This window comes from Xenopus tropicalis, chromosome 8 (genome assembly GCF_000004195.4).
Source record: "Xenopus tropicalis strain Nigerian chromosome 8, UCB_Xtro_10.0, whole genome shotgun sequence".
NCBI lineage: Eukaryota > Metazoa > Chordata > Amphibia > Anura > Pipidae > Xenopus > Xenopus tropicalis.
The window spans coordinates 23256356-23280067 of NC_030684.2; the positions used below are offsets into that span (position 1 = coordinate 23256356).

The 23712-nt window shown below is 43.1% G+C and overlaps 1 protein-coding gene across 6 annotated transcripts in view; it reads left to right on the forward strand.

The window, feature by feature from the left end:
• Window positions 1–3054: 3054 nt before the first annotated feature.
• The window catches only part of atp2b3 (ATPase, Ca++ transporting, plasma membrane 3), a 144523-nt gene continuing 123865 nt past the window's right edge, over window positions 3055–23712 (forward strand). For 3 of the 6 annotated variants that reach the window (XM_012967901.3, XM_012967905.3, XM_012967902.2), the window contains exon 1: window positions 3055–3368. The gene's annotated coding sequence lies outside the window, so the exon portion shown is untranslated. 6 annotated transcript variants of the gene reach the window in all.

Sequence of the window (23712 nt, forward strand, 5' to 3'; positions counted from 1 at the left end):
GCAGCAGAGTGAAAATCCGAGCTTTAACAGAGAAGTCGGCTTTTCACTCTACTGCGCATGCGATTGTCCGGGACATTCGGCAGCAGCGCGAGTAGGAAGCGCTCTCAACAGGTACCCCGGGCTGGTGCTGTTTTCTCCTAACAGGGGCACCAGCCCGGGGTACAAGGTAAGTGATTTAAGTCACTTGGGGGGGCGCTAAACATTTTGGCACCCCCAAGTGACTTTGCCTTTCCTTCTCCTTTAAACCATCCATAGCCTAATTTGCATGTGCAAATTTGGATTCAGTTTGCACTGGGTCTGCGCACCTTTTGCACCACGATCCCCCCTCTACAGCACCCCCGTGTGTGCATGTGTGTGTTGATGCACAAGCGGGGCAGGAGGGGGAAGTGATGGGGGCAAGGTGGCCGGCCAGGTCGCCTAGGGCGCTTGGCCAACTTGGCCTGCCTCTGGATTCGGTGCATCCCTATGTTTTAGCTAACCCTGCAGTTTTCTTCCCCAGTTGCACTGCAGAACAGAATGCAAGGACTCCTTTCTTATCAATGTAGAGCTGCATGCATCTGGCAAAACTGTATTCATAAGGCGCCAAATGGAAGCAGCACAATGGTGTCTCCTTGGATGTCCTTTAGCTTGCATGGCATTCAGATGTGCAAGTTATGGATCTATGGGGACAAGGAGCCATGGCAGGTGTTAAGTTTAAGGATCCCTTGCATCCAAGAGCGCTGTTTTATGCACAATTTGGCACAATATACGGAGTGCAGAAAATACCATGCATGTAAGTGCTTAGAGGAAGCAACCTAAAAGTTACAATATTGTACTTTGCACCTGTGTCTGTGGGATCAGTGAATGGGCTATCTAGACTAAAATGTCACACCCTTTAATAAAACAGACACAAACTGCAGCGCCCACAGTTCTGGGAGATAATGCTGCATTGTTTCTTTGCACTTTGCAATTGCTTTGTAAATGAGCCCTCTGCACACATTAGCAGTCCTATCTAGAGAGTGTGAATCAGATCATCAACAGCCAAGACCTAGGCTTAATTTTTCTATGCAAAACTGTATACTTTCTCTCTAAACTCATTGATAGCCCAATGATGACTGGCAGACTACAGGAGGCTCTGCTTGACATGCCTCCAAATCTTGTCTTCAAGTCAGAAAACTTGTTTTAAGGCCATTGGGAGCAACATCAGAGGAGTTGGGGAAGAAGGGTGGCCTGGGGGCACCCTGTAGTGAAATCTGGCGCTGGGTATAACTGGAGAGGGGGCACAAAGGCCTTAGACTTATGCTTAACTCATTCCCTGTGAGTATTGCACACTCAATGCTGTACGTAATGGAGCAGGTCAGCATGTGTGGCTGTGGGATGAAATGAGTTTGGTGACTAGAAAGTAGGCCAGCTTATGGGGAAGTTGGGAGTTGGTGACAAGCTTGTACCATCTGGCCTTGTTCGGGGGGTAACAACAAGCCCATGGCCTTACCGCAAGTTCTGATAAAGCTCTCTTCCTTGTTGTCTCCAGTCACCCATTACCTACATCCATCCATCTCCCCCAAACCCCTCTGCCAACTAAAAATATATGGGATCATCTTGGTCCCTTCACACCTGAATTTTTGCTCAAACTGCTGTAAAAAAAAAGTGGGTGCCCTACAATATTTATTGATTGCAGTGTTGGACTGGGGTGTCACCCCAGATGCAAGCTCCTGCTCCCTTTCATCCCCACCACTGCATACTGCACCCCTTACCACAATCAGGGTCAGAGCACTGGTGCATACAGTTCTGGGCGGGTGTAGTCTCGGTGTCCCGTCTGACCCTAACTGATAGCAAAAAATTATGACTCCATGCCTTGTGTGGAGAAAATATGGATCAAGAGCACGAGGTTGGGAGGACATATACCAAGTTGGGTCTCAGCATTTATGCACCCTCTGTGCAGACGTTTGAAAGGAAATTTCTTTACTCTGCGTTTATGGCACAAATGACACCATCAGAATTGCAGTGAGACTTGGTTTTGGGGGGAATTCAGATCTTGTTCTGCAGAGACAGAGAGGCCAATTTGCTCTGCATTCTCTACCATCCAGAATGGCATTAAAGAACACAAGTTGTTAGGCAAATGAGTACCCAGACACTGCATCACATACATGCACTAACAAAGGGCATGCTCCACATGGGGTGCTTTCCTTTATTTCTGGCCTGTTTGGGTTAAGCCTGAGTCAGGCTGAATCCAGCGTTCATCTTTATGAATGAATCGTTCACACATGGATAGCAGAGCTGAATTCTGAAGGACGTTGTCAAGGGCATCACTGGTGCTTGCTGTCCTTTTGCACACAATGTGAGGACACAGCCTGCCTGTTCAGAGGTGGGAGATATTCAAGGAGTCGGCACCTCTCAACAGGCAGGTCTGAGGAGAATTTTAAAGTGCAATTGTTTTTAATCTCTCACATGCCAGAGGAGTGGAGTGAGAATAAAGTACCCAGTTGCAGTTGGTGCTGCTGTCCCTATTAAAGGTGTTGGCTGCAGCTAACCTAACCTATGGCCCATTTGTGTCTAGCACAGTGCCAATGACCTGCTCAAGGTTAAACAGGCTCTGCTCTGGCACAGAACTTCTGGAACACAGCATGGGCTCCCTCTTTCCCTTCTTGCCCCTGCTTTCTGGGGCAGCCTTTGCCTAATGTCCTTACAGTGCTTTACAGGGTCAATTTGTCCTTTCACTACAGTATTAATAGCACCAAATTCCCTTTAGCATCACAAGCCCAACATGGGGTAGGCTTGCCTTTGCCTTTTTAGATCTCCCTTCCCTTTTTAATTAATAATACTATAAGGAATTGAGTTAAATGGGATATTAACACTGCCAGTTGCAGAAGGGAAAGATCGTAAAAAAAAAAAAAAGAACTGCAGGTAGCATCAGTGATAACGGCTGTGCCTTCCCTGTTAAAGTGGGCTTGGAATATACCATTTCCATATGTGGGGGAGCCGAGGGAAATCTATTCCTTCCCCTCACCACCGTAAGCTGGTTTCATTTGATAATTGTGCATTGTAATGAGGATGGGAAACAAATGGCTGCTGGCCTTGCTTTACTAAACAGCTTGACTCCCTGGGAATAGGCTTTAAATCAGATCTTCCAGGCAGTCCCTCCCCCCAGACCCCTTTCCTTTCCAGTGCTCATGGGATGCTGAAGTCTGCAGATGGTCCACGGCACAGAGTTCTGGCTCCATCCATGAGGCATGTAGTCCTCCAGTGTCAGCTGCTGGAACCAATTTTTCTATCATTTCTCAGCTTTTTTTTCATTTTCCTTTGTTTCAAAAAACAACAGAAATACAAAAAAGAGGATCCCCTCTGGATTTTCCAGTCTTCCCCTCCCTTCATCCTTCTATCATGGCCTGGTAAGTGAAATGTATTTTTTATTTTGGTTTATATTTAAAGCTGCTATCATTATTCATTATTTTGTGTCATTAGCACAAAGGCATTGAGGGCTTGCTGGCATGGTTAAGGGGCAAGCAAGTGTCTGACTGGCGTGCCCTTATAGAAGGGGCATATATAGCTGCACATACTGTTTCCTTCTTCCACTGCAACAGGAGCATCCATAATGGTCCGGGGGTCCGGGATGATGGATACAGGATGTAGCCGGAGGCTGTGCAAGGGATGCAGTCTGGTATCTGGAAGATTTGCATATTCCAGCAAGGAGGGCAAATAATCAGCACTAACATTATTTTTAAAAAGGCACCACCAAAAACTGTTATATTGAGCCGCTGGAAGTGTGTGAATTAAGATGGAGAGGGGGGGGGGTCACATGCCTCCCGACCTAATGCAGATGCAGGAGTTGGAGCTCTATAGGCAGCTTTATTTTCCTTCCAGACTCCCAATCACCTTGAGCGTGTATTTTTGTAAATAGCTTTTACATAGATGTGTGTGCAAAAGCAATAAAGATTTACTTGCCCTTACCACAGGGTTGGAGACTGGGCAGGTTATATGGGAATAAGGTTGGATAATTCACATTAGCATCCCTCACATACATGCATCCCGGCTGATGTATTGGTGCATTGCAATGTCGCTTTTTCTTCCCCCCTTTTTATTCAACTGCAGGGTAGTGGGAGGGATTCCATTTTAACGCAGAGAGCAGCCCTGATTGGTGGATCTCACAGAGTGACAGAGGGGTATCAGTAGCACTTAATTAGGATGACAGAGAAAAGGGAGGGTAATAAAACAGATGAAGGGGAGAGGTCTGTTGCTGCTCAACAGGGCCTGGTTTATTCACTTATGACAAAACTGTTGTGTGCTTTAGGGGTGACATTTCTTGGAGGGCATTGGGCTACCTGCCTGCCCCATACTTGCAGAGCGGTGTCCAAGACTCATTCACACCCCTGTGTTGTATATAGGCCATATTACATGAATCTCCCAAGGGTACCGGCCATATTTCTGCAATCTGTTGGGAAGTCTTACACCTCCTGTGCATAGGAGGAACAACATCATTAGGAGAAAGAATGGTTAATGGTATTTTTTTTTCTTCTGTGTGACCTTGCCAATGTTATTAGCATCTGAATAATGGGATCAATGGAGTGTCAGGCGGTCAGATCTATACCGCACCCCCCCCCTCCTTCTGAGTCTTACGGCCTCCTTTGTTGTATTATACTTTACCACAGAAAGTGAGAAATGTAGGTCGTTAGGACAAAGCTGGTTAACGGGGGCTACTTCCACCCTATGAAACAGAAGCCTTCTACCATGAAAAAGTTGCAGCTGTAGCATAGGCGGCTTGGTCAGGGTTACGGGGTAAGCCCATGTCTGGGGAATGTAGTACATAATGATTCCAAATGCAAGAGCAGGAGCCAGAACATCCCCTGCTCATGCAGATGCAGCCAACCTGGCACCCACATAATGCATCAGGCTCATGCCCTACATCCTAATGAAACTTTACAAGGGGAACAAAATGATACCCTGCTTATCTGCAAATGCTAGCTTTTTATTGTATTTCTGCAGTGTATACTTAGAAGTGGGAGCTGCCATTTTGCTTGCTTCATCTGATGCAATTTCCCTTTTAATGACCTTGCATAGAATCTCTGTACTGGGTAAGGGGAAACAATATGGCAGCTAGCCCCATTTATATAAATACAAATAAACAAAAAAGGAATGTTCTGGGCACACAATAAGCTATACCCTCATACTGTACTGTCTAAAGCTGGACACACACATGGCAATTTTCGATCTTTTGTGCGACCATCGGGCGCATGAAAGATCGTTCCAACCCTCCACTGACGTTCAGGGCTGAATCGTCAGATATGAAGGTAGAAACAATAGAATTTCTACCTCCTTCTGCCAATTCAGCCCTGAACATAGATTTTGCTTGGGCGCCCAATCAAAATCTTCTAACCTGTCCGATCGGCGAGTCGTCCGATATCAGCAGCCTCCTGCGATATGGGTTGCCTCGTAGAGTTGCCATACACGTACCGAATATTGTATGAAACGAGGTTTCGTACTGTATTATCGGTGCGTATATGGCCAGCTTTAAAGGATACAAAATGGCACCTCCTTCCCATAAGTATAGATACAAATAAAGAGAGAAGGTATGTTCTGGGCATACAGTAAGCTATACTGAATCAATCACATAAGGGGGCCGAAATCTAAAACACAGGCTAAGTCGCGGGCCAATTTTTTTATTAATATACTTAGTAAGATACTAAGGGGTATATTTATCACAATGTGTAAAAAGTGGAGTAAGACATTACCAGTAATGTTGCTAATAGCAGCCAATAGATGCTTTGCTACTGTTGAAATCTCATTACTGATTGGATGCCTTGGGCAACATTACTGGTAATGCTTCACTCCACTTTTTACACAGCATGATAAATATACCCCTTAGTCTTAGTTACTATTTGAGGAAAATGGAAATTGATCAGGCTGGATGGTCAGACACACTCACCAAGGGCCACATAAAACAGCCAGGTGGGCGGGATTTGGCCTACGGGCCTTGTGTTTGACATATATGGTCTAAGGGAAGCAATATGGCACCTCCCACCCATATGTATAACTACAAATATACAGAGAAGGAATGTTCTGGGCACACAACAAGCTGTACCCTCATATTGTACTGTCTAAGGGAAGAATGTTATGGGCTCACTTAACATTGCATGAATAATGTATTTGGCTGATACATTTGCCTGATCGACATTGGGATGGGGAGGGGAAGCATAGGATGAAATGCATTAGGGCTCAGTATAGTGGACAGGTAATATCAACAATTAGGCCTGGATGTGGCAGAAAAGAATATCAGTTGTTTCCTTGAAAGGGAGAACCAAATTCTAACAACAAATATGTACTGTATTTGTGCTGTATTTTATATACTGCAGAGTCCAGAGGCTCAGCAGCCTTGTAACAGTAATGATCCAGGCCTTCAAAGGGGTCCACAGAAGTTCTTGTATTGTAAATTTTATATATAATGTATTTTGTGTCCCTGAGCTCAGATAATTGAGAGCAGCTCAGAGTATGTGCTGGGAATCAGGAAGGGAAAAGTAGATGCAGAGATACAGAGGCACAGATTTTCATAGCTAATGGGTGGGTTTCCATTTCTGCTGGCTATGGCCAGCTCCAATATTCTATAGTTTGAACCCTTCAGACTCAATATTAGGCTTAGCACAGATGACCACGACAAACAAGCACACAAAACACTAGTTAGATAGAAACAACCCCTGCAACTAACACAGGGCTGTATTGAAGCCCATCATATATTGTTCAATGTCCTAGACCAGGGGTCCCCAAGTTTTTTTTACTTGTGACATTTAAATATAAAAAAAAGTTGGGGAGCAACCAGGGCCGGATTTGATAACCTGGCACCCCGAGACAGCCCCCTTTCTTTGCCGCATATAAGCCCCTAAATTTGTGCCACCCTAGGCCCATGCCTTGGGTGGCACTTGTTTCCAAGTCAGAAATTCAAGAATAAGCACATATTTTGAGGCCACTGGGAGCAATATAAAAGGGGTTGGTGCTCCCAAGCCACTGGTTGGGGATCACTGTTCTAGACAGTAGTAGAACTAAATTCTGTAGAGCCCTTATGCAAAACAGTTGTCTGGGTCCTAAATCATCTTTAGTCTTGAAGTGGTTTTACAGCTCAGGCACCCCCTTGGAGGAAAAAACTTTGTTGAGGGCCCCTCTCCAAAAGTTTCAGATAGATCAAAACATTGAAGCCATAATAGGCAGCAGTAAGGGTGGGTGGGGCACTACTTGGAGAGGTGCAGTGAGTTAGTGATTGGGCCAACAGCAGACATGAGGGAGCAACCCATGTGAAAGGAGGGTTGTAGCAGTGTTGCTGCCATCTTTGGCAACTGTGTGATTGCAAGTGAACAATGTGGGCAGCAGCACACATAAATGCTCACCCCCAGTTCTGCTCTACAGAACCTTCATGCTAAGCTTCCAGGATCCCCCTTCCAATATCTCTCCATAGCTGGCCTTCAGAATGAGCCTCACCAGCCACTACACATTAGGCAGTCCCACAATTTAGGGACCAAGCTAACAAGCCTCCACTTTTCGCAGACCATGAAAAGCTTTTCAGATGGTATGTTTAAGGCAAGCCCTATGGATCATTTGTATAGATGACTGCATTGGGCAAAATATCCCTGGTGTTAGTGAATTTACCCCACAGTATTTAACATTGTTGGTAAAATAGAATTCAAATATTATAAAATGTAGCCTTCTATTCTGCAACTTGCCCCTTACCCCATTTTCCCCAGTGCTGTAACAAGTAGCATCCAATCAGACATTTGCTATCATTACTCAAACTACACTATGCAGATCAAAGCTAATTGCTAATTGGTTGCTGTAGGTGACAGCGCCATAGAAAATTTGCTGCATTAGTGCCTAAACCACTTCTTCTAGACCAATTATCAGTTATGAAGTGTCCTCCTTTAATTGGTCATAAAATCACTTACTGCATGTTTTCAACATAAGTTCTTTGGTACCTAAGCAGCTCCACTTGCACAATAAAGAATTCTTACCTTTTTAAAGGTTGATAAAAGGTGCAAATGTTTTCCCAGGTATAATAATTTATAGCAACCAATCTAATGTTGGTTTTAAAAGCTTACCAGTAAATGCCATTTGCGTATTGGTTGTCATGGGTCAAAAGACCAATAGGTAACGTTGCTCCTTTTATCACTTTTCCATTTTGTCTAGAGGACCTTCTTGCCTAGTTCAAAATCTATAATGGATTATTATTATTATACCTTTAATGCCAGCACCTACATTTATGCAAACACGTTACAAAGGAATCTTAATGATATCATAGTAATACTGTAAGTATGTTTTTATTATTGCCGGAGAGGTTCAATTGCCTATTTCCTGAGGTGCAGAGCGCAGCAAGACTCCAGATGCAAGTGCTAGAGCACTAAATTGTGGGCAAAAGGCGGCCATGCCCTGTACCATGCCCCACCAGTGGTCCCTAACTTGCAGGTCTGATAGGAAATCCTATGTTGCTCCCCTGCCTGCATCTAATGTATAAAATACTGCTGAAACTCAGCACATGTGGATGAAGGAGCTAAAGTCAGAGCATGGTGCTAAGTGAGAAAAACATGGCTGCTAGTGTCTATTTTTTGCACTTAGCACCCTGCCTGCCACCCAGCCAGTGTTTAACAGCCTAGTTTTAAGATACATCCCAAATTTACCAGCAATGTACTTGTAGGGTTGCCAAATTTTGTGGGGTGCTGACATCACTGTGGAAGAGTGGAGCTGTCGCAGGTGGGACTTGTCACATAAGGGTGGGGCTATGATACAGCAATCGGTGATTGGCTGAACGCTCCCTAGCTGAACTCCATGTCAGTGCTTACTGAGATAGACCATCCCACCTGCTCCAATCAGAAGGACCCTTCTCAAATCTTTAAAAGACCAACCACAGCCAGCCACTTACCAGAATCTTGTTGGTCCTTCTGCTCCCACTGGAAGCAAAATTTTAATTTTAACCTCGGGAAAGCATTGGACCTGCTCATAATGCCTCCGGACAGGGTTTTTTTGGTCTATGGGACTTTTTTTTATTCCCCAGCACATCACCTCATAGCTTGGAGTCTTCTGGGATCCAGTTGCTTGATAAGGCAGGGCACTGGTGTGCAATATTTGGTAGCCATGTCTGCCTGCGTATTAGTTGCCTTCCTGTATTGCCACCAGAACATTTGGTGGCAAGTGCTTGTCCCACCATCTGTGTGTCCTCCAGGCCTGCCCAAAAGGCATCTTGTGGCAATGGTGTATGGCCCCTACACCCCTATATTTTTACAGATGGAGGGAGGTGCTAGCACAGGGTCAGTCAGTAATTAGGCATAGTTAGTTAGGGGCCTGAGCCTTAATACCTCCTGTTACTTTTTCTTTGTTCCCAAAGAACATATGTTTTTCTTTTCATTGGAGGAAAGACTTTCCTAAGGTTGAGGTAACTAGAAATGGCTACAGACTTGGGCCCTTGCAGGATGCACTAACACCAGTTATCCATTTGCCTCTGTGTAACCTCAGCAGTTGCTTTTGTTTACCTGTCTGTGCATACACCAGATGTGTATAATCATGGGATGCCTATGGCTATGTAGCTCCCAGCATAAGAAAATGGAAGTGGTTTCGCCCACTCTCTAATTCAGCAGCTCAGAATGCTGTTTCAGGAGCCTCAGGTAAGTGCTGCTGTTCACAGTAAGATTGTGAAGCCTGTCTGTCTTGGGATATGAACCTGGTGTTCTGCAATATGGTGACTTTTCAGGGGCCTGATTACAACCTGACTTATTAGAAACAGATAAGGTATGTGTTCCTATTCTGTTCTGCTGTATGCTGAGCTCAGGCAAATTGCTTGCTCACCTGAGATCAGTAGCCCAAGGAATATAGGTAACTAGGCTTGTATAGCACACACAGGCAGGCAGATTATGGCACACACAGGTGGGTAGGGCAGGCAGATTATGGCACACACAGGCAGCACAGGGCAGGCAGAGTATGGCACACATAGACAAGGTAGGGCAAGCAGAGCATAGTACACACAGCAACATAGGGCAGGCAGAGCATGGCACACACAGTCAGCATAGGGCAGGCAGAGTACTGCCTGTGTGTGCCATACTTTGCCTGCCCTATGCTGCCTGTGTGTGCCATACTCTGCCTGCCCTATGCTGCCTGTGGGAGGTGAACCTGGCAGGGGTTTGTTCTGGGAGTTTGTTAGCAGTTGGAAATAGCCATTAAATGGTCACTAAGGTGTGTAATTATATGCTGGGGGGTGCTGTGCTATCCACAGGGGAGTAAGCACCAACCATTTGGGTTTTTGCTGTGCTATCACCATTAATGTGGGCATGGTCTTAAAAGTTCTTGTGATAACATGGGTGTGGTTTGAAGAGGGTGCAGTTTAAAAAAAGGGGAGTGGTCAAAACTGACTTCCATTAGCGGCCCTCCACTATGTATGCTAGAAAAAGTCTGGCCCTCGGCACCACAGAAGTTGGACAGCCCTGTATTAGACATTGGGAATGTCATTGTATGGCCTGTATTTCTGACACTACAGTTGTATAGTTGTAGAAATCCATTTCTTGTTAATTAGTCTGACCCATATAAGTACTTCTGGCAGTGGGATTCTCCAGATTATGAAAGTATGGATGGTACAGGCTGAAAGCTGCTTATTAAGGATACAGGGCAACTGATTTAGACTTCAGATGATGGAAGCACCTGATGAGTGGTGGCTCTTATCTCCTCTTATATATCAGTGCCCTCCTGAGACCCCAGCAGTAGTGGAATGTGCATCTTTGCAACTACATTCATGTGTGTTTTACCTTATTTACTGCTTTCACTATAATGTCTTGAACCTAAGTCACTTGGAGTATCATAGTCTTCACCTTGCTTACAGTGCTACAGTTGTTACAGGGTAGTTCTACCCCAGCTTCTACCTGCGTTGTAGGTTTTTTTTTATCTTGTGGATAAATAGAGATAATTGTTTGGTCACTGGTAATGCTATTTTGTCAAGATCCCAACAGAATGTTTAGAGGAGTTTTGTCCGTTCATTCAAGACTGACTGATTGTTGCTTTCACAGTGTCATTTACCCTGGCTGCACAGGTTGTATCTAGGTTGCATGTTCAGAGGGCTCTCTGTCACTCTGTCAAGTAACTTTGGTTTCTCTTTGTTTATGGGTTTTCACATTATGTTGATGATCTATAGTCTGATGAATTAGCAGCCATTCTGGCATTTACTGGTATATCCAAGTAATCAATCCAGTCCCAGGGTCAGCTTGGTTTATGGGGCTTATATTGTGTAGAATGGCTGATTTTTCCAAAGGTGAATATGTTCTTATATGAAGATAGACTGGCTTTTTATGCATGATTCTGGCCATCTGCTTAGGTGCTACAGACTGTCTCCATGGCTCATGTGATTGCCTTTGAGCATCTTGGGGTTATTTTATTTTGGACCTAAAAACCTTTAGGGCTAACCAGGTAGACCTTTCTCATAAGGTTGCGATGGTCTGTCACCCCAGGTGCCCTTGTACTTGTTCTTTGGGATCAACTTTCAGTTAGAACAGATCTGATTACTAGACAGCTGTGTCTACCTTTAGCCTGTATTTATTGTACATGCCTCATGTGTACCTCATAGTGCCCTGTTGAAATATCTAGAGGGTCATACCTATTCAACTTAGCATTTCTTACAGGTGCCTTGTGAACTGCACTGAAATTAAGCATACATGTGGTGAGTAGGGGAGTTAGTATTTGACACTTCATTTGATGTCACCATATGCAGGGGTGTCTTGATGTCTCTCACTTCTGGAAGTGTCAAGCTGTTATGTTTAATGGACTCTAGCACCTCTTATTCTGTGTTATATGGTCTACCCTGTAGAATTATTCTTATTCTTGTTTTATTCTGGGGCACCGGGAATAGTTTTGTTATGTTCATGTAGAAATTATATATTTGGTTCACTTCCATGTTAAAGCATTGCTTATTACAAGTTGCTAATAGAGCCTATTGCCCTCCCATTGGGAAAGACTAGCTTGCTACATCCCAGTAAGTACTGACATGGAGTTCAGCTAGGGAAAAGGTAAGATTGTTTCATACTCTTTCTTTTCTAAATGTACTCCATGTCAGTGCATTGCCCCCCCCCCCCAAGTGGATGTGGTTGGTCTTTTGAAGATTTGGGGTGGGTTCTTCTGATGGGAGCAGGAGGGAGGGCTATCCCGGTAAGTACTGATATGGAGTTTGTCTAGCAAAGGAAGATCACGGTAAGTATGAAACAATCTGCCCTTTATAACCTGTTAATAAATAAGGTTCTAAAAATCCCATAGGAATGAATAAAGAGTTAGGGGACTTTTACTCTGGTAAGCTTTAATTCCATGCTCTGATACATCAGCCCCTATCTTTCACCCATTGATACCTTCTAAAATCAAATGAATAGAGAGGTGGGACTTTACTGTGGTGGGCTCTAATTTCTCTAAATTTGCCCCCATGTGTCCATTATGTCATCACTCCGCCTCCTTGCATCATCACCCCAGCGCCAATTAATCATCATTTATTCAGATAGTGCCAGCAAGTTACGCAGAGCTTTATACTGATATAACTAATAGGGGTCTATTAGCTGGGCTACAGAAAATAGGATTAGAGGGCCCTGCTCACAAGAGCTTGGGGGCAGGCTGCAAAACAATCAGGCAGAGTTCTGACTATAGTTACTTGGACATATAGGTTTGGACAGCTGTAACTACACAAAGAGGGGTAGATTTGGGGGAAGGGGGCCGGGTGGAAAGTGCCAACCCAAGAATATCTGGTTTGCAGTTATTTAATAAAAATACCCCTTTCAGCTTCCCCCTCTCTATTAATATGAGCTATAGTCACTAATAAGATACCGGTAGGTCAGTCTTATTAAAAAATAATGCAATGAATCGGATGTAATGCCACTGAGCTCTTCTAAAGGCCAAGGGCTAATTAAAAACAGCATGTGTTGGAATCTTGCCCGCGGCCCTCCAGTGTGGCATCTCAGCTCCTGGTAACAGAATGCCTGAGCGGCTGTTCCCCTACGTCTCACGCTTTATGCATCAGCGATGCCTCCTATAATTGATAATTAAGCAGCTGGTTGCATTGCAGCTCTTCATACGGAGATGTTTGGCTTTCTTCTCATAAATGATAGAGTATTTATTCCTTTAAACTGAGAAAATGGAAACTGTGATGATGTATTTGATGCTAGGCCCACGCACTTACTCCCTGTACCTTTCACACTGTAAGAGCCAAAAACTCTTATTCTCTTATTGCTCAATTCCATAAACAGGAAGCCTGAGAAAGAATACAAGCCTGGAGGAAAAGAAAGGGCTCACAAATACATATATTTAGTTATTGGAAAGGTATATGAATGAAGCAGTCAACAGTGGGGTGATAACAGCGGCATACTGCTGAGCAGATAAGCAACAAGTCACATTGTAAGGGATACAAATGTGGGTTTTCAAAGTTGTCCTCATCTGGGCCATCTTTTGAGTGTCAGTGGCACTACACTTTCTCAGTGAGCTCTAAGTTTAGGGGTAAGTAGGGTTGCCAATCTGTCGGTATTTAGCTGACAAATCGCCAGCAAGGGCTGGTGCCAGTATTACAAATTTACTGGCAATATAGTTCCTGTGGATCCCTCCCTTACCTGATCATCCCCCGTTCTCATTGGCAATCATCCCCCTTTTAATTAGAAGCCTTCCGCTGCTCCCCCCCTGTTCCTAGCCCAGCCTGTTAAGCCCACCCTCAGGATCGGACTGGGCCGGAGGAACACTGGTAGATATCCCAGTGGGCTGGCACTTGGCATAAATATACAGAAGTGCAAGGAGTGTATTTGAACAAGGGTTGCCACCTTTTCTCAATCTTTTTACAGGTCAGAGCAAAGGCAGGTCTGTGACATCAGGGGCAGACCTGACTTTGGTGGGCAGAAATACTGAGGGGCCAGGCTAAAGAAAGTAAGCTGGGAGAGGGGAAAAGAGGTGGGTCAGATTGGAGGCAGGCTGGGGACCGATCAGAGGCGGGCCTGGGGTGGTGGACAAGTTATTACAAATTTACCAGCAGTTACATTGCTAGTAAATTTGTAATACAGGCCCTGGCCGGTATTTCACCAGCTAATCCAGTGAAATACAGGCCAGGTGGCAACCATAATTTAAACCCAAAAAAAAAGGGAGAAGAAATACAAGGAGACACCCAAACAGGTGGTCCCTGTCTAGACTTCAGAATTGCTGCACCGTTAACCCCAAAAAAGAAAGAGAAAAAAGGTGAAAATTATAATAGGCAATTCACTTGATCAAGTGTCATGGGACATTAAAACTTAACCTTTATTGGTAAAAATTAAAAGAGTAAAGTATATCTAGAAATAATCCCCATTAAAAATCGCCTGGGGTGATATTCAATTAAAGTACAAACTATGAGGTATTATAAGGCTGCTCAGAGTTAACCTGCCTCATTCAATTCATTAAATGTATCAGCTTAAAAAATAACTATTGTATCAAACACTCTCCACAATTCAAAAGCCCCGTAGAGGCAGCCAAGGAGAGATTGCAAAAACACCTGCAACAATTGTTGCGAGATTGTTGCCTTCAAGCCCGACGCGCGTTTCGCCCCTTCACGAGGAGCTTTGTCAAGGACAAAGCTCCTCGTGAAGGGGCGAAACGCGCGTCGGGCTTGAAGGGGGGTGGAGCGGGTGTTGATGCGGGGCTCTGGGTTTGGAAGGGTGGGCTGATTTGTCTGCACGACTGATGTGCATTTTAGTAAGCAGGGGTGCCTCAATGTTATAAAAAAAACGGGAGGTTAAGCTGCAATTTTGAGCTACCTGCACTCATTTCATGGTGGGGTGGGGGGCACAGAAAACGGCCGAATTTGTAGCCTGTAGCTGAAAGAGTTCTGTACTTTAACACAGCTACCACGAGGTCTGAATCCCCTACCCTGTTTCAGCAGTTAATATAGCTCATAAGGAAACGGGACTCGAGCTCTCCTTATTTGGCAACAATCTCGCAACAATTGTTGCAGGTGTTTTTGCAATCTCTCCTTGGCTGCCTCTACGGGGCTTTTGAATTGTGGAGAGTGTTTGATACAATAGTTATTTTTTAAGCTGATACATTTAATGAATTGAATGAGGCAGGTTAACTCTGAGCAGCCTTATAATACCTCATAGTTTGTACTTTAATTGAATATCACCCCAGGCAATTTTTAATGGGGATTATTTCTAGATATACTTTACTCTTTTAATTTTTACCAATAAAGGTTAAGTTTTAATGTCCCATGACACTTGATCAAGTGAATTGCCTATTATAATTTTCACCTTTTTTCTCTTTCTTTTTTGGGGTTAACGGTGCAGCAATTCTGAAGTCTAGACAGGGACCACCTGTTTGGGTGTCTCCTTGTATTTCTTCTCCCTTTTTTTTTGTACAATTTTACTTCAGTTGCACGTTACCTCAGTGTTCTTACTCCATTTCATACAATCTTAACATAGGAGTGTAGACAGTTACAAGTTGAAAGTGCATAGTTAGTGAGGACGGTGCTAGCTTTTTCCATTTCTATATCATAATTTAAACCCAACTGTATGGGGCCCAGGGGGACTGTGGTCCTGGTAAGGACAATGAAAAAGGTCTATACCTCGAACACACAGTATTAAATACTTGCTATGATGTTTGTTACGTATGTTTGATGGGGTTGAACTTCACAGACTTTGGTCTTTTTCAAACCAACTTAACTATGTATGTATGTATGTATAACTTTATTTATAAAGCGCCACAAGGGTACGTAGCGCTGTACAATCTTACAGAATACAAAATTACTCACAGGGAGGACAAGTGTTATAATGCTTTCAGCTTCCGTGTTTGTGCGACAAAAGTCACGTAATTTTAAGAATCTGGATTTGTTTCTCCCAGGAGCATGGATTCACCCCAAATCCTGCTGAAAAAGACTGAATTTTGGCCAAATCCCTAACTTAATCCTGAATTCAGTGCATCCACAATATTATGACTAAAATGGAGCACCAGAGCTTGAAACTGATGCTCAGTTGTGCAAGTCAGTTTGTTTCCCAGAGGGCCCATTGAAGGAGAAGGCCCAACAGTGAGAGATTTGGGGTGATACTGGTTATGCACAGAGGATTCACTCTTCAAGCAATGTTGCCAAATGCAGGTCATGATTTGGCCCCCCTTGGCAGATGTTCACAAAGAGGTCCGTGATCTTTAAACCTGCCAGGAAAGGATCCCATCTCCATGTTGATTTGATGCTCATTCAATTGGATTTTCCAGCTTTCTTGACTGATATCTGGCAGAACCTGATCATATGTAAAAGAGCTGGGGGCCTAAAAGGCATCCACAGTCAGCTATATAAAATTGTGGCCTATCAGATTATAGAAAACTACAGCACGCCAATCTGTGCCAGTTAGATATGCTGAGATTTGTCATTTAAAAAGCTGGTGGGGTACATGGACTATGAAATCAAGGGGAAAAGGAATATACAATAAGTCCATTGGTAAAAAGCCTGCACTATAGGCCCAATGCCTCGTTCATCTCAGTGAGAATTAATAAGGCCTTAAACAAGGAAAATGCACATTTAATAATATCCCAATAAACTACTACTGATCGGAAATGGAGTACAAAGAGACGAGTATATTACTCAGACACACTGGAGCTTGCATAGTCTCCTCATAGACTTTGCTTCCTTACTGTGGCAGTCTGTCTATGGGGATGTTATTGAATCAATACCACTGTGACTATAATAAGATTACATTATTAAGAGGATGGTTTCAGTGACTTGTCCCTGACACAGACTCTCTTGGTACCTATATATAAGGAAAGAAGTACAGGGGGTTATCATTACTGCTACAGCAATAGAAACAGGCTCAGAACAAGTTTCCACTTTAGAAAAACAATTTTAATAAGGTGTAATACTCCAGTTTAGCCCTTTAAGTGGAGGATGAAGTGGGATTGCAGATTTTACCCATAGCCAACAATAGAAGGTAACAAATATACAATATAACTTGTCCTCTAAAATATATATATTTCTAATGTCTGCTATAACCAAAACCACTTTAGTACCTTAGCAATGAAGGCTCTAAGGGGGAAGGGGGGGGATGTGATAAATCTATCCATGGCCCAATGCTTCCCCTGGCCATATATAATTGACCTGCCTCTTCCCCAGTTGGGATGTCAAAGAAAAGCAGGGTAGAGGTGGAGGGGGCTGGATATTCCTGCTAACCTGCAAATTTGGTGACAAAGAGACACAGACGTGTGTTTTGCAAGGTGGGCCATGGGAAGGCAGCTGGGTGGATCAGGGGCCTTGTTATGTTATAATGAGTCACGTCATGAGTGGATCAGGGCCATAGCCATGTATTTGTGGGGCATTTTTCACAGAGACCTTATTATACTTGTTGGCAGGGGTGGGCTAACTTAGAAAACCTATAAGGAAACCAGTAATCATTAATGGCAGCCTTGCTGGTGATGTCACTTGAAAATAGTGGCACATGAAAGTAACTTTTTTTAAATATATCATAACATTATCTTTGCATGCTATATTTAATTTTGCCATAAAAGTATTTGCCTGATGCTTTTACCTTAACTATCCAATCCCTCATGTTTCTCTATGAGGGGGCTGCCATATTTGTGCAGCACGAGTCCATTAGCATTAGAAGCTATAACTGACAGGCTGAGAAGGGACAGTCAGGTTGGCGAAACAGTCAGGTTTAGAACTCCAAGTAACAATTAATTACAAAAGCATCCCTATTAGTGAAAAACAATCAACATGACCTATATGCAACTTTTTATGTATATTCATATTTTGAAGACTCGTTTTTTAGTTTGTTGTTTAATACCAACCTTCATTTCAGGGTCAGACGTGACTGCATTTTGGGGGTGAGGCTATTATGTAAGAGTGTGATTGCCAAATGGGCTGGGATATGGGAGGAATGGGTGAGGAAATGGGAGGAGATGGTGGAAAATGGGCAGTACAGAGGTGGGCCTTTGAGTATAAAGTGTGGAGAAGGTGAAGAAAAGGGGGATTTATAGGGTATTAAAAATGTACCAGCAAGTATATTGCCGGTAAAACCAGTGACGGCCCTAGCTGGTGGTTTACTTGCTAAGCTGATGTAAATACCAGCTAAGTGGCAACTCCGGTTGTGGAGAGGTGTTTTATTGTCAGCAATGGGAATGTGCACCACTACAATAAATCTCACTAATTTTACTCTAATTTTAGGCAACCCATAGCACATAGCATTGATGCTATAGATTGATAGACCCATTCATACTTGTTATGTAGAATGCTCAGGACATGGGGTTTTCTGGATAAGGGAGCTTTCCATAATTTGGATCTCCATACTTTGTCACTTAAAAATCATTTAAACATGAATTAAACCCAGTAGGTTTGTTTTGCCTCCAATAAGGGTTCATTATACCTTAGCTGGAAACAAGTACAAGGTACTGTTTTATTACTACAAATACCATGGAAATATGGTTTAAAATTTTGAATTATTTGATTAAAATGGAGTCTATGGGAGATGGCCTTCCCATAATGGATAACCGATTCTATACTATTATAGCGCAACTGTTCATAATTTAAGACCCCCCCCACTTGCTGCATCTGCTCTGTCAACTTTTACCCCTGCTACTAGCTAAAATGATACTGGAAATTTGGCCACAGCTGTGCAACAATTTGAATGGTATAAATAGAGTTGTGCATGGAGCATCACTGAATGACAAACTTATTATTTACTAATATCATGCCATATAATATAAAACACGTTTTGACCCCCGCCACACATTTACTCCATAGCTACAGTACATTCCTTTGCATGCAGTGTAATATAATATTATGACCATGATGTCATTTCAAATGCATGTGAGGCCCAGTGTAATGGTAGATACCACTGCAATGCAGCACTGGTCTATCACGCTTGCACAAGCATGTCACTGAATGAAGAAGGCAGAATTCTAAGACAATTTGCAATTAGTCCTATTTTTAAAAAAAATATATTTACAGTACTTCAGTCAGTTACTTGGTTGCTAGGTGCTTACCTCAGCAACTAGGGAGCAGTTTTTAAACTGAAATGGAAGGAGTAAAAAGTCAAGGGAAATTAGCCTAAAAAAACATAAAATTGATGCTTTACAGTGAATCTGTTTTGTTGTTTTGGTTGCCAGGATCACTAGCCCCAACAAGCAGAAGAACTCTGGAATGAGTTAGAATAGGAAGGCTAATAATTCAAAAACAATAGAGAGGGCCAAAAAGGACATACAAGGGAGTGGATCATGTGTCACACACAAGTTTCTGTGCACTGCTGGTCATATGCATCTGTGCACACATTATAAGGTGTGCTCCTGACCATTGGAAGAGAATTAGGGGGTTCTGGGAGCTTGGAGGTAAGCCTCATTTTGGTGTATCTCATAGTTCTCAGGAGGCTTTGAGCTTTATGCTTTGTGCTTTGAGCGTGGCCAGGCTCCTACCTTTACCCCCTATACTGGGTAACTCAATAAAACAGATTCTATTGGATTTTATTACTATCAAAAGGGCAGATCATTGGCTTACTAATAGCCTGGTGGCTGGTTGAATCAACTTGCTTTTCACTTCAACAAAAAAGGGATAAGTATTTTTAGCTACTGACGCATGAGTCACTCAGGACGAAATTCAAAAGAGACTTGAACATGTAAAGGTAAACAAAGGTCCAGGACCGGATGGGATTCATCCCAGGGTATTAAATGAGCTGAGCGCTGTGATTGCCAAACCTCTTCACTTAATTTTTCAGGATTCATTGAGGTCTGGCATGGTGCCGAGAGACTGGCGAATTGCTAATGTGGTGCCGTTATTTAAAAAGGGATCCCGTTCTCAGCCTGAAAACTATAGGACTGTTAGTCTGACATCAGTAGAAGTAAAGATTTTGGAAGGGGTAATAAGGGATAGGGTACTTGAATACATTGCAGTTCACAATATTATAAGTTTGTGCCAGCATGATTTTATACGTAACAGATCTTGCCAGACTAATTTAGTCGCCTTTTATGAGGAGGTGAGCAGGAACCTCGATGCTGGAATGGCAGTTTATGTCATCTACTTGAACTTTGCTAAAGCATTTGATACAGTATCTCACAGAAGGTTAATGATCAAATTAAGGAATATTGGCCTAGAACATAATATTTGTAATTGGATAGAGAACTGGCTGAAGGATAGATTACAAAGAGTGGTGTCAAATGGAACATTTTCTAATTGGACCAGTGTGGTTAGTGGAGTACCGCAGGGGTCAGTCCTTGGTCCTTTGCTTTTTAACTTGTTTATTAATGACCTGGAGGTGGGCATAGAGAGTACTGTTTCTATTTTTGCTGATGACATTAAATTGTGCAAAACTATAAGTTCCATGCAGGATGCTGCCGCTTTGCAGAGCGATTTGACAAAATTGGAAAACTGGGCAGCAAACTGAAAAATGAGGTTCAATGTTGACAAGTGCAAAGTTATGCATTTTGGTAGGAATAATATAATCGCGAACTATCTACTGAATGGTAGTTTGTTGGGGGTATCCTTAATGGAGAAGGATCTAGGGGTTTTTGTATATAACAAGTTGTCTAATTCCAGGCAATGTCATTCTGTGGCTACTAAAGCAAATAAAGTGCTGTCTTGTATAAAAAAAAAGGGCATTGACTCAAGGGATGAAAACGTGCAGTTTTGGGATCCAGTCCTTAAGAAGGATATTAATGAGCTGGAGAGAGTGCAGAGACTGCAACAAAACTGGTAAAGGGGATGGAAGATTTAAGCTATGAGGTTAGACTGTCAAGGTTGGGGTTGTTTTCTGTGGAAAAGAGGCACTTGTGAGGGGACATGATTACTCTGTACAAGTACATTAGAGGGGATTATAGGCAGATGGGGGATGTTCTTTTTTCCCATAAAAACAATCAATGCACCAGAGGTCACCCATTTAGATTAGAGGAACGGAGCTTCCATTTGAAGCAGCGTAGGTGGTTTTTCACGGTGAGGGCAGTGAGGTTGTGGAATGCCCTTCCTAGAGATGTGGTAATGGCAGATTCTGTTAATGCCCTATGTAACTATGTAGATCAAGCATAACTTAATTTTAATAGTGCTAAGCCATCCTCAGTTATAACTCAGAGATCAGGCTTGTACTCTGATACTTAGCATGGGGCTTAGTGCCAGATATGGAGGTGCTCAAGCAACTACATTTCCATTTTCTGATGCTCCTTATGCATGTTTTCCATAGTATTTTGAAATTCAGTATATTAAATGGAAATTCTGCCAGGGTATGTAACTCTAGATGCATTCTGCTTCATCAGACATTTATGTTGCATGACTCTTAGCTTAGGGATATGGCATTTGGATTGCTTTATTGCCTTTGCAGATAAAAGGCTGGCACCCACCCACCAAATTGATTTTTGCATGTTCACTTACCAGGGAGTTACTTTTTTTCTTATTTGTCCTTGTCAATTTTACATTGATGTTTAAAATACAGTTATTCAGCTCTAAATAAGCGAAAAAGTTATAAACCTCAGAGGTAAGTGTAATGGACTTAAATATAAGTATAACAATAGGAACATAACGGATTGTGCTGACATAAAACTGCCTAAAAATCTGAAAAAAACTGAAGCACTTGACAAGCTAAAAACCAATATCTTAATTTAACTATTAATGACAGCAGTTAAGTCTTTGACACCGATATACTGGCAAGGTTGGACTGGGCCGCTGGGACACCGGGAAAAAACCCAGTGGGCAGCCCAGACCTGATGTGCGTTGCCGCTCCCCAGTCGCAGGTGTCCTCCCCTTACGCGTTTCACTTATGTACGCTCAGGAGAGGACATCGGGAGGGGGCCCCTGGGGGTGTGTTAGGGGGGCAGGGGCACGTATAATGATATATTTGTCAACCACACCAAAGTAAAAGATCAGTTGGCGAGCCCATACTTATCTGCAATGAGCTTGTATGTTCTCCTCGTGTCTGTGTGTGTTTCATCCCCCCCCCCCCAAAAAAAACATACAGGAAAAATTGGAAAAATGTATCCTTCAAAGATGGGGGTTTGGGTGTGACAAGATGAGGCCACTTAGGTTCTGTGGGAATACTTCATTTTGCTGTGCACAAGACATTTCAGTACATTTCATCAGTAGTGACTTATTCCTGTACCGTTCTGTCACACAAGGCAGAATGCTTGCTGGATAAGATTCTATTACTCATGGATGAGTGTATTAGTCATTCAAAAATCCAAACACATATGCAACGGATTACATTTCCCTTATGGGGATGAACAAGTGGGTAGGTGGGTGCTCATAAAGGCTCAAACATGAGCTGTGCAAAGGGAAATTGCTTCTCAGAGCATGCAGAAACGTAGACTCGTTTGATGAGGTCATAAGAATCTGTACAATGCACCTCAGGGTTCTTCAACAAGGGTATATAGACAGGATGGTATAATGAATTTATTCTTATGGGCTAATCTACTACACTGCACTGGGCCCCCCTGATTAATATGCAGTAATGCAGGAAGCAGACCCCACGGTCTGGGACCCCCCTGCACCACAGGATCTGCTTTTTCGATCGCTATGCCACTGCTGGGGATCACTGGGCTAACAGAATGAAAAAACAATTGGTTAACTTGCCCTGGTGCACATTTTTCCCATTTAATTACATTGTCCAATGAATGTTCTACTGAGCGATGTTTACAGTTATGGCACAGTAAATAAGCCTTATTTCATACTGATGTTTTCCATGTTCTGGTAGGCCATGCCTTCAGTGCCCGTGTTGAATTCATGTACAGTGGCATTTCTCAAACAGGACATGGCTGTGAATCTAGCAAGGACTTTTGCTTACATGCATGGCAATAGATGCTGCTCTATCCACATAGATAGTGCCAAAACACTGCAGTCTCATTCTTTGGGCTACAACTTAATGTTAGTAGTCTAAAAATATATATAACAGTACTACTGGTAGCTGTGTTTTTTTCAAATGGAGGGATGCTTCAGTATTGGCATAGTGCTGACCACAAGGAGAGGAAAACTTTGGAAAGAGGTAAAGAAACCTGAGAGGTCTTGTTCAAGGCAAAGAGGATCTACAACTACTCATCAGTGCATCTAGATGAAAGCTAAGGGAGAATAATAATGTTTCCCCGTAGATACACTTCGTCACCCAGGTTTTTGTCTCAGTGTCCGAGCCACTGATTGATTTGTAATGGCTTAGGTGGAGAAATCATTAAAAGTTAGAAGGGTTTTATGTCTTCAGGGCAGGAGATCAGTAAGTAAATCTCCCAGGTAGGAAGAGAGAAACCACACACCAGCACAGACAGTCAGTTAGGGGCCCTCAATGGAAAAACTATGATAATATTACATTTGTACATTACAGCAATAAATTTAACTGCAAGGCAAGCAGCCATATTTATCCCATTAGGGATGGAAGCTAAAGAGTACAGCAAAGACCAGTGTTGAATCATTTATGCCAGTATTCACTGGCAAAACTATGTCTCAGTGGTGTAACATGTCATGGGTCCAGGCCCGAATTTGTGGCAAGACCAGAAAGGACCGGGTCTAGGGCTGCACAAATGTAGGGGCGGCACTGAAATTATTTTTGACATTTTGCTTCCGTATGGAGCATGCCCGCACATGCGCACTTGCGGCGGGATGGGGAGAGGGGGCGTGAATGGGGGGTGGCCAGATTTGAAATCCGGAGCTGCATGGGTCCCAGGATAACCCTTTTTATCTACCAAAAAAAACTATGCTCCAATCGCCAGCAGCTGTCAAACTAAAGTCAAGATAGCATGGCCTGTCCACAGGACAGCAGGTTAGAGTACTCATATACCCTTTTGAGTGGCAAA